At 45.2% G+C, this 9,814-nt stretch overlaps 1 long non-coding RNA gene across 2 annotated transcripts; it reads left to right on the plus strand.

Moving 5' to 3' along the window:
• The first annotated feature begins 3,353 nt into the window (after nucleotides 1–3,353).
• LOC121654755 lies at nucleotides 3,354–6,369 on the plus strand. 2 transcript variants are annotated; one of them, XR_006013007.1, is made up of 7 exons: nucleotides 3,354–3,529; nucleotides 3,814–3,889; nucleotides 4,095–4,132; nucleotides 4,256–4,357; nucleotides 4,867–5,016; nucleotides 5,123–5,268; nucleotides 5,851–6,369. It is a non-coding gene; the product is annotated as an uncharacterized LOC121654755 (long non-coding RNA). The 2 variants fall into 2 exon arrangements; XR_006013006.1 differs by lacking the exon at nucleotides 3,354–3,529 and having other exon boundaries at nucleotides 3,536–3,889.
• The last annotated feature ends 3,445 nt before the right edge of the window (nucleotides 6,370–9,814 follow it).

Here is a 9,814-nt window from a genome sequence, read left to right on the forward strand (position 1 = left end):
CACATGTTCATTCAGCCAATGGAGAGGTCAGCAGAGCATGGAGCTGCCTTTTCATCTGTTGCCATCTGTTTGTTTCGAACCATAGTCAGCATTGTCTGTAAGTAAACTTATTATTTATGAAGATATCTTTAAGTTTTGATGTATATTGATGGAAATTTAATGTTGCTAGATTATTAGTTAGATTCTGGTCAGTTACCATCATTTAGCATAAGACATGCTCATAGTATCATGTAACCAGGATATTTAAGATACCTGCACTTTATTTCTTGTAATTGTATGAGAAACTCATTTTGTATCATTTCTGTTATTATTTCAGTTTTACACCTTGTCTGACAACAAGAGTCTCCATTAAAACCAGGGAGCTTGAGACGCTACATCCTGACTCTCACGTTGATCATTCACGGAGTTTGGCTGGCTGTCTAATTTTGGTTACGAACACCATTAGGAGGGCAGTACAGTAAAAAGACAATTGAGCAGCTGGTTCATCTGCAACTACAGTGACAGATCAAGACAGAAGAAGAAAAATAAAACTTCACACACCATGGAAAGGAGTAAAGAGAACGACAACACTTCTCACATCAGCAGCAGGTCCAGCACGTGCACATCTTCATCTTCAGCCAGTGCAGCAGCCAAGGCCCGCGCAAAAGCAGAAGCAGCACGCGTGCGCGCATCATTCGCAGAGAAGGAAGCTAAATTAAAACTTGAGTTGGCTGAGAGGGAAACAAAGCTAAAATTGGAGCAGGCCGAGAGAGAGGCAAAACAGAAAGCCGAAGACGCAAGGGCCCTTCTTGAAAAGGCAAAACTCGATGCAGAACTGCAGACTTTGGCACACCAGCGAGAAGCAGCAGCCGCCAGCAGGCAGGCAGATGTCTTGGAGGCTGCCGAAGAACAGGTTAAAGCGCACAGCAGTGTGAGGTCTTTAAAGAGAGAGACTGAAGATCGCACGAGTGCATACGTAAGAGAACAGAATGACTTATATGTTCCCTCACGCCACAATGATCTTGCTTCTCCGCCCAATCAATCTCACGAAACGTTTGTCACTTGGGGAACTCCAACTGGTTCCCCAGCAATTGACCTCTCTCCCCAAAATGCTGCCATCTCACATGAAGTGCCCGCCCAATCTCCTGAACTGACCTCTTCTAAGCCACCTTTTCCCATTAAAGGGACTGATCCGAACAATGATGAGTCACGCTCCAAATCACAGGTGCACAATTTAGCTTATTCAGCTCAAGCCTACACCTCTCTTCACCATACAGACCGCCATATAACCCCCTCAGCTCAACTACACTTCCCTCAACGCCTTACCGGCCGCCATATAACTCCTTCAGCTCGACCTTACATTCCTCATCAGCATACTGACTCTGCTGATCAACATAAGACATCCGCAATGACAGACTTTGTTATGTACCTAGCACGTCGGGAGCTGGTGACTTCTGGTCTCATCCAGTTCGACGATCGCCCTGAGAGTTTTAGGGCATGGCTATCTTCCTTTCAGAATGTCATTGGAGGTCTCGGCCTTTCAGCCAGTGAAGAATTGGACCTCTTAACCAAGTGGCTGGGCAAGGAACCATCCTGCCATGTCCGTACGATTCGTCAGGTGTACGTCAACGATCCTGATGCAGCACTGAGCAGCGCATGGAACAGGCTGATTAAGTTATATGCGGCACCCGAGGTACTCGAAAAAGCTCTTTTTAAGAAACTGGATACATTTCCCAAGATAACCAGTAAGGATTATGTCAAACTAAGGGAGCTTGGAGACCTTCTTATGGAGTTTCTGTCTGCGAAACAAGATGGATATCTACCTGGGTTGGCCTTCCTGGATACCTCTCGGGGCATCAGCCCCATAGTAGAGAAACTTCCACATGCTCTACAGGAGAAATGGATAACACGAGGCTCTAAGTATAAAGATGAACATGACGGGCTCTTTCCCCCATTCTCCTTCTTCACGGGATTCGTCTACTATGAAGCAGAAACCAGGAACGACCCAAGCTTCGCCATCCCCATCAGTAGCGGTCCTCCCGCAAAAGATAAGGCAGGCTATCGGACCGGGAAAATACCGGTGTCAGTCCACAAAACGGATGTTGCTGCGGAGACCGAGTCTAATCTCTCACCAAAGCAAGCTGAGAATCCAGGGAAGAATTGTCCAATCCATCGTAAGCCACACCCATTGAAGAAATGCCGTGGATTCAGAGCTAAAACACTAGAAGAAAGGAAGCTGTTCCTTCGTGAGAATGGGATATGCTACAGATGTTGTGCATCAATCTCTCATTTGGCTAAAGAATGCAAAGTCGCCTTAACCCAGGTAGCAGACAGGTCTGGGCCAGATCTGGTATCGCGCCGGCACTTCTGGCCAACTGCTGGCATGGCAAGTGGTATGTCAACCGGATCTGGGCCAGGTCTGGCAATGATGGCTCTGTTTATACCATGGCATGCCATATGTGGCCCAAATATGATTTGATATATGTGGCCCAGATCTGTCCATGCCATATGCGGGCCAATTGTCGTTAAGCTCATGTTGCCCGTATCAGTCTCTTAACATGTGTTAAACACAAACAAGTCTTACTTTTAAAATGTATTTCTATGTGTCTCACTCACCACCACCCCACTCCTAATTCAATTTAGTTTTTCAGTATATAGCAAGTGCATTCAAACTCATAAACACACCACATCACATGCTCCAATACTTAATAGTATTAATACCAACAGAAAACTTTTTTTCCCCTTAGAATAGAATGGATTAAAACAGAGGGTCCTTATCTTACCCATTACTAAATTACACAACAACTTTGCGTTTGTTTGTTGAGAAATTAAATCTATCACTATTTTGCAGACTGCCTGCTAATGCCTCCCTGACAATAAACTAATAAAACAACAGAATGACCATTCACCCAGGTAGCAAAATTGGTCTGGCCCGGTTCTGGCCCACACAATACACTTAAACCTGGCCCACATACCGCAAAGAATGACGGCCCTTTGCTGGCCCAGATCTGGTTTGCCAAAGGTGGCCTACACATGGGCCAGCCTGAGGCCAGATGCAGACACAGTGGTGGCCCAGTACTGGCCCAGAACAGTTTCCACACTGGCATCGGATGTCAGCCTAATGGTGGCCCTGTACTGGCCCAGAACAGTTTCCACAGTGGCACCAGATGTCAGCCTAATGAATACCTTAATCAAACTGTGCAATATTCAGCCTAGATTAAAAATACTTCAACAACGGTGATACAATTATACAAATAACATTTATTTTGATTTGAATAACTTGTTCAAAATAACAATATATAATAAATAACAATATAAAAATCAAATAATAAAATAAACAAATAAAACAAACCAACCAACCATTATTACCCATCTCTCAACACGTGACCTATTTCCTATGCTCTGATTGGGTCAAGATACTTCCTATTGTTAAACGCGCGTTTGTCAACCGCCAATACAGAAGAAGAAGAAGACGACAACAAAGAAGAAGAAGAAGCGCGAATAGAACCGGATGTGTTGCATTGAGCCGAGAGAGACAAACAAAGTCAAGGTGAGTTTACGGTTTTATTTATTTAATGTGTACTGTATATTTATGGTTAAAAAGCATACTTCGTATTTTAAAGTGCATTCCATTTGAACGGGGAGGCGGGAATTTCCCACTTTGCTAGCGACGTCACCCACTCAGGGTAACGTATTTGGTGGAAGCTGAAGTGAGTGAGCGTGCTATTGCTCTTTCGTATTTTGGGTTGTCCATGGGTTATAGTTAGTGTCTATACTGGAGGCTACGGAGCTATTGTAAGTTTGTTTGTGTTTTTTCCCCCCGCATCGTCATAGATATATACATGTGGATGTCCCCTCTGACGCTGTTGTCCGGAACAATGCGTTGAAGCGGCCGCCATCTTGGGCCGGGGTAAGCCGCATGTATTACTGCATTAGTCAACAGAGGCAGTCTATCAACGATTAAAATCACAGTAACTTGCTGAACTTTCAACCGATTTTCAGTCGGTTTGGTTTATTGGAAATGTCACACGCATTTATATAATATAACAGATTATTTTCATTATTTTTTTTTATTTTGAGGTTGCCTCATTTTTTCCCCTTTACTCATTTTGTAGGGCTGTGCAGGCCAGTGTAAAGACAAAGAACGTGTAAGGTACAGTACAATCACTTATCATGATTGCAAGTCATTAAAATGGGTACAGACATCTGTAATCTATTGCAGTGGTTCCCAAATTGGGGTCAGTGATAGAGTATTGGGTTTGCCATGTCATTGCAGCTCAGATGAATTGCCTAGTGCACCAAAGATCCTTCATGTGTTTGGCCCAGATCACAGAGGGAATGATTCTGAGGATGAAGCTGTCTTACCAACAAGAAAACAGTAAACTATTATTATTATTTTTAATTTAATAAGCTGTTTAAATTTGAGGAATGTCTGGAAAGCTTTGCTCTTTTCTTTTTTGTATACAAGATGGACTGTTTAATGCAGATGTACTCAGTTACACTTTAACCCCAAAATGTGCAAAGGTGCCACAAATTATGTTTTCTTGTGGGGGTGAGGGTGTGGTCAGCGCTGTGTGCGTTGACGTGTCTGTGTGTGTCTGGGCACATCAGGGCAAACACTCAGGGATAGAGCAGAGGAGAATTGCGCGCTCTCTCCAATATAAAGGTTGGGGGGGGCACTGACATTTATAGCCAGGCATCTCATGGGCCATGAAACAATCACTGGTCTACCTCTTGAGTAGGTCTAATGCATCAGAAATATTTATTTCTAATTCCTGAAGAACCTATTCCAATTAGATAAACACCAACAAAGGAAGGGCATCCTTGCAATCCAAACACCCCCCAAAAAGTAAATAAAATCTAATGCTGATCATGCTACTCTTGCAGAGTGCACCATACTGGAGCTGGACCAGAGAGGCCAAGCGTCCCGTAGCCTGCACCAGGGAAGGATTTCATCGACTGACCTGCACCAGAGAAAGACTGTTTCCTCTGAGGCACATCAGTTGATAAGAAGACCACAAACCAGTCTTCATATATGTGAGTATTATATTTTATTCGTAGGCTGTGCTCTGCTGTTGGCCTGAACACATTTTTATGAGACCTGTTGTTTATTTACTTATCCACAATTCTTTTTTCTTCCTAGCACACCTAGGCCTACCACATCCAAGGGTTGAAATCTGTAACTGAAGAAGAGGTGTTGGACCAAATCTGCTACCATTAGCTGATCGCCAGTCTGTCCAAAACATGGAGGAGCGGCTCAGAAATAGTGCTGACCTCAAAAACCATCTGGTAAGAATGTCATGTCAAACTATCCTTGTGAACTGGAAAACCAAAAATAATTTGTGTATTCAGCCTTATACCCATAAGCCTCCCCTTGGCAAAGCAAATTTTGTTTGGCACAACAAAGCAGCCAGACTATCATTCTGCTGCCATAATGCTGGACAGGACAGGTTAAAATAAAAGAATGTCATGTCAGTTAACCTTCTGGAGAAAAGTTATACAATGACAAACCATGTTCTTGATTAAATAGGCTTTAAATAACATTGCTGGGACATACAGTATAAAATTGAGAAACTATTTAGTATATGGGGGAAAAGGGAATCATAATTACACGGATAAATTTAACAGTTTCACGGCACCACAGGCACACTATTATCAAAGTAGTTGAAACCATAGGAAGACTGACTTCACTCTGCATCCTCATCCTTTATTTTACTTTACAAATTATTACTGTTGTGCTTACATTGCATAAATTATGCTGGTCAGACTATCAGACCAGTTCAGATTTGCTGCTGATATTTTCAAACATGTTTAAAAGAGTTAGGGCATATTGTACTGCTGATAAACTAACAAAGAAATATCAATTCACAGAGAACTGCACTGGCTCTTAAAGGAGGGGGAGACGTTAAAGAGTGTAAAGAGTGTCATGGGTGCAACCTTAACACTCTCTCGCCAAGAATGTCAACATGCGCGGTATAAATGGCAAGATTGGCTTCCAGCACCAGCAAATAAAGGATGTTGTAATTGGTAAGTTTGTCTTAACAAACACTGACTCCCTCAGAGACCATGCATTTTTTTATTTATTTGTTATGGCTAGATTTAAACTGTAGGTCTGGATGCACAGCTCTGAATTTTTTCTCTCTTCTTTTTTTAGAAGTCCACGGTGGGAATGATGGACTGCACAGACAGCACTGCTTCATTTGGACTTCTGTGCCCTTTGTTAATTTTTTACTAAGACTTTAACCTCCCTGATTTTATTTGTTTTCCTTTTGTTATCCTTAAGCTCACATTCTTTTAATGTATTTCAATTATTGATCTTATAATTTTATTGGGTTGAAAGCATAAAATTTTTTTCCATCCCCACTTAATGTTGTTTCCCTCTGTTGTTCGCTCTCCACCAGTGTAACATATTATTTGATTTTTATATTGTTATTTATTATATATTGTTATTTTGAACAAGTTATTCAAATCAAAATAAATGTTATTTGTATAATTGTATCACCGTTGTTGTAGTATTTTTTAATCTAGGCTGAATATTGCACAGTTTGATTAAGGTATTCATTAGGCTGACACCTGGTGCCAGTGTGGAAACTGTTCTGGGCCAGTACAGGGCCACCATTAGACTGACATCCGATGCCAGTGTGGAAACTGCTCTGGGCCAGTACAGGGCCACCATTAGGCTGACATCCGGTGCCAGTGTGGAACCTGCTCTGGGCCAGTACAGGGCCACCATTAGGCTGACATCCGGTGCCAGTGTGGAACCTGCTCTGGGCCAGTACAGGGCCACCATTAGGCTGACATCCGGTGCCAGTGTGGAACCTGCTCTGGGCCAGTACAGGGCCACCATTAGGCTGACATCCGGTGCCAGTGTGGAAACTGTTCTGGGCCAGTACAGGGCCACCATTAGGCTGACATCCGATGCCAGTGTGGAAACTGTTCTGGGCCAGTACTGGGCCACCACTGTGTCTGCATCTGGCCTCAGGCTGGCCCATGTGTGGGCCACCTTTGGCAAACCAGATCTGGGCCAGCAAAGGGCCGTCATTCTTTGCGGTATGTGGGCCAGGTTTAAGTGTATTGTGTGGGCCAGAACCGGGCCAGACCAATTTTGCTACCTGGGAAAGTGCAGTGAATGTGAAAGTGATCGCCATATTGGAGCTATGCACCCTGGTCCGGCATCTTCAACACCTAGAGTTCTAACTCCTAACTGTACGCCAGAGCACAAAGAGGAAGGAGAAGAACTCGCAGCTGCGCCTACAGTCACATCACACTGCACAGAGATTTGTGGTGAAGGGCAGCCAGCAATGGCCTGCTCAAAAATATGCTCGGTTCGTGTATTTCCCAAGGGGCAGCGCAACAAGGCCATCAACATGTATGCCATACACGATGACCAGAGCAACCGCTCACTGGTGAGGCCCGAATTCTTCGACTTATTTGATGTGAAGAGCAACTCCTCTCGCTATTCATTGGAAACATGCGCAGGCACCATGGACATGTCTGGCCGAAAGGCAGAAGGCTTCAAGATAGAGCCTGTGAATGGGGGAGTCACCCTTGATTTGCCACCACTCATAGAGTGCGACCAAATACCCAACAATAGGCTGGAAATTCCAACGCCAAAGGTAGCTCTGTCCCATCCCCACCTGAGATCCATAGCAAAGTATATCCCGGAGTCTGATCCGAACACACAAATCCTTCTCTTGCTAGGGAGAGATATCATCAGAGCACACAAGGTGCGCCAGCAAGTCAATGGCCCACATGATTCCCCGTTTGCCCAGAAATTGGATTTAGGCTGGACGATTATTGGGGAAGTATGTCTTGGACATGCCCATAAGCCTAAGGTGAGCACCTTTAAGACCCACATTTTGGAGAAGGAACGCCCATCTTTCTTGTCACCTTGCAACAACTTCATCGACCTAAAAGAAAAAGTGTGCTATGGCGGGGAGCAAGCAAGCGGCATCACCAATCCCCACAAGTCCAGCCCGGGAAGAGTCACAGTGCATCATTTGGGTCAGACTCTGTTCCAAACAACAGAAAACGACAATAAGGTTGCACAATCTATTGAAGATGCGGCCTTTCTAAAGATTATGGACTCAGAGGTGTACAGAGATGACAAGAACAACTGGGTTGCCCCATTACCCTTCAAGGTGCCACGAAGGCTGCTCCCAAACAATCGAAAGCAGGCACTCATTCGCCTTTCCTCACTTTGTCGGACTCTCAACAGGAAACCTGTGATGAAACAGCAGTTCCTCGATTTCATGAGAAAGATGTTTGAAGATGATCACGCCGAACCAGCCCCCCTCCTGATGCAAGACGAAGAGTGCTGGTACCTTCCTTCATTTGGAGTCTATCACCCTCGAAAGCCCGATCAAATTCGAGTGGTTTTTGACTCCAGTGCGCAGGAAGGTGGCATCTCTCTCAACGACATGCTGTTGACAGGCCCAGACCTTAACAATAGCTTGCTGGGTGTCCTGATCCGCTTCCGAAAGGAGAAAGTGGCAATCATGGCGGACATCCAGAAAATGTTCCACTGCTTTCTGGTTAGAGAGGACCACCGGAACTTCTTGAGGTTCCTGTGGTTCAGGGACAATGATCCGACGAAAGACATCATCGAGTACCGGAGGAAGGTACATGTTTTCGGTAATAGCCCTTCGCCTTCCATCGCCATCTATGGGCTGAGGCTTGCTGCCGAAGCGGGCGAACGCGAACATGGCACACACACGCGAAGGTTCATAGAGAGACATTTCTACGTGGATGATGGGCTCATGTCCTTGCCCAGCGACAAAGAGGCTATCAGCCTTCTCAAGAGGACACAAGCATCCCTCGCTGAGTCGAACCTTCAACTCCACAAGATCGTCTCCAACAGCCCAGCTGTGATAAAGGCTTTCTCATCAGAGGATCATGCTGAAGGTGTAAAAGATCTAGACCTAAGTGAGGAGAACACCATTTTACAACGAAGTCTTGGGTTGTGCTGGGAGATAGCTAGCGATACCTTTACCTTCCAAGTTTCTGTGGGTGACAAGCCGTTCACCCGGCGTGGTGTCCTGTCCACCATCAACAGTGTCTTTGACCCTCTTGGTCTAGCCTCCCCTGTCACTGTGCAAGGAAGAGCTTTACTACGAGAACTTACCTGTAACACTTCCAGTTGGGACGCTCCACTCCCAGAGGAGAAGAGGAGTGAATGGATAACATGGCGGGACTCGCTCCTAGAGCTGAAGCAGCTGCACATCCCGCGTACCTACACACCAGAATCCTTGACAGAGGCAAAACGACTTGAACTGTGTGTGTTTTCCGACGCCTCCACTAAAGCTATTGGTGCAGTCGCTTACCTTAGAGCCATTGATGAAGATGGGAACAGCAACGTCGGCTTCGTCCTAGGAAAAGCCAAGCTAGCTCCTCAGTGTAAGCCTACCATCCCTCGGCTCGAACTCTGTGGCGCCGTGCTAGCAGTGGAATTGGCAGAGCTCATCCTCGACGAGATAGACCTCAAGATGGATGCAGTCAAGTTTTACTGTGATAGTAAAGTTGTCTTAGGGTATATACATAATGAGGTGAAGCGCTTCTACGTGTATGTACACAACAGGGTACAGCGGATACGTCAGTCAACCAAGCCAGAGCAGTGGCTCTACGTACCATCAGAGCACAATCCAGCTGATCATGCATCCAGAGTCATCTCTGCATCAAACCTTGCAAAAACTACCTGGTTCAGTGGACCAGTTTTCCTTCAAAGACCGTATGATGGCCTGCAGGAGGAATCTGAATCCTTTGAACTCATCAGTCCTGAACTCGATGTCGAGGTGCGACCTGAGGTGTCAAGCTTCCATACACAGGTCCAAGTGCG

Source organism: Melanotaenia boesemani, chromosome 15 (genome assembly GCF_017639745.1).
Source record: "Melanotaenia boesemani isolate fMelBoe1 chromosome 15, fMelBoe1.pri, whole genome shotgun sequence".
NCBI lineage: Eukaryota > Metazoa > Chordata > Actinopteri > Atheriniformes > Melanotaeniidae > Melanotaenia > Melanotaenia boesemani.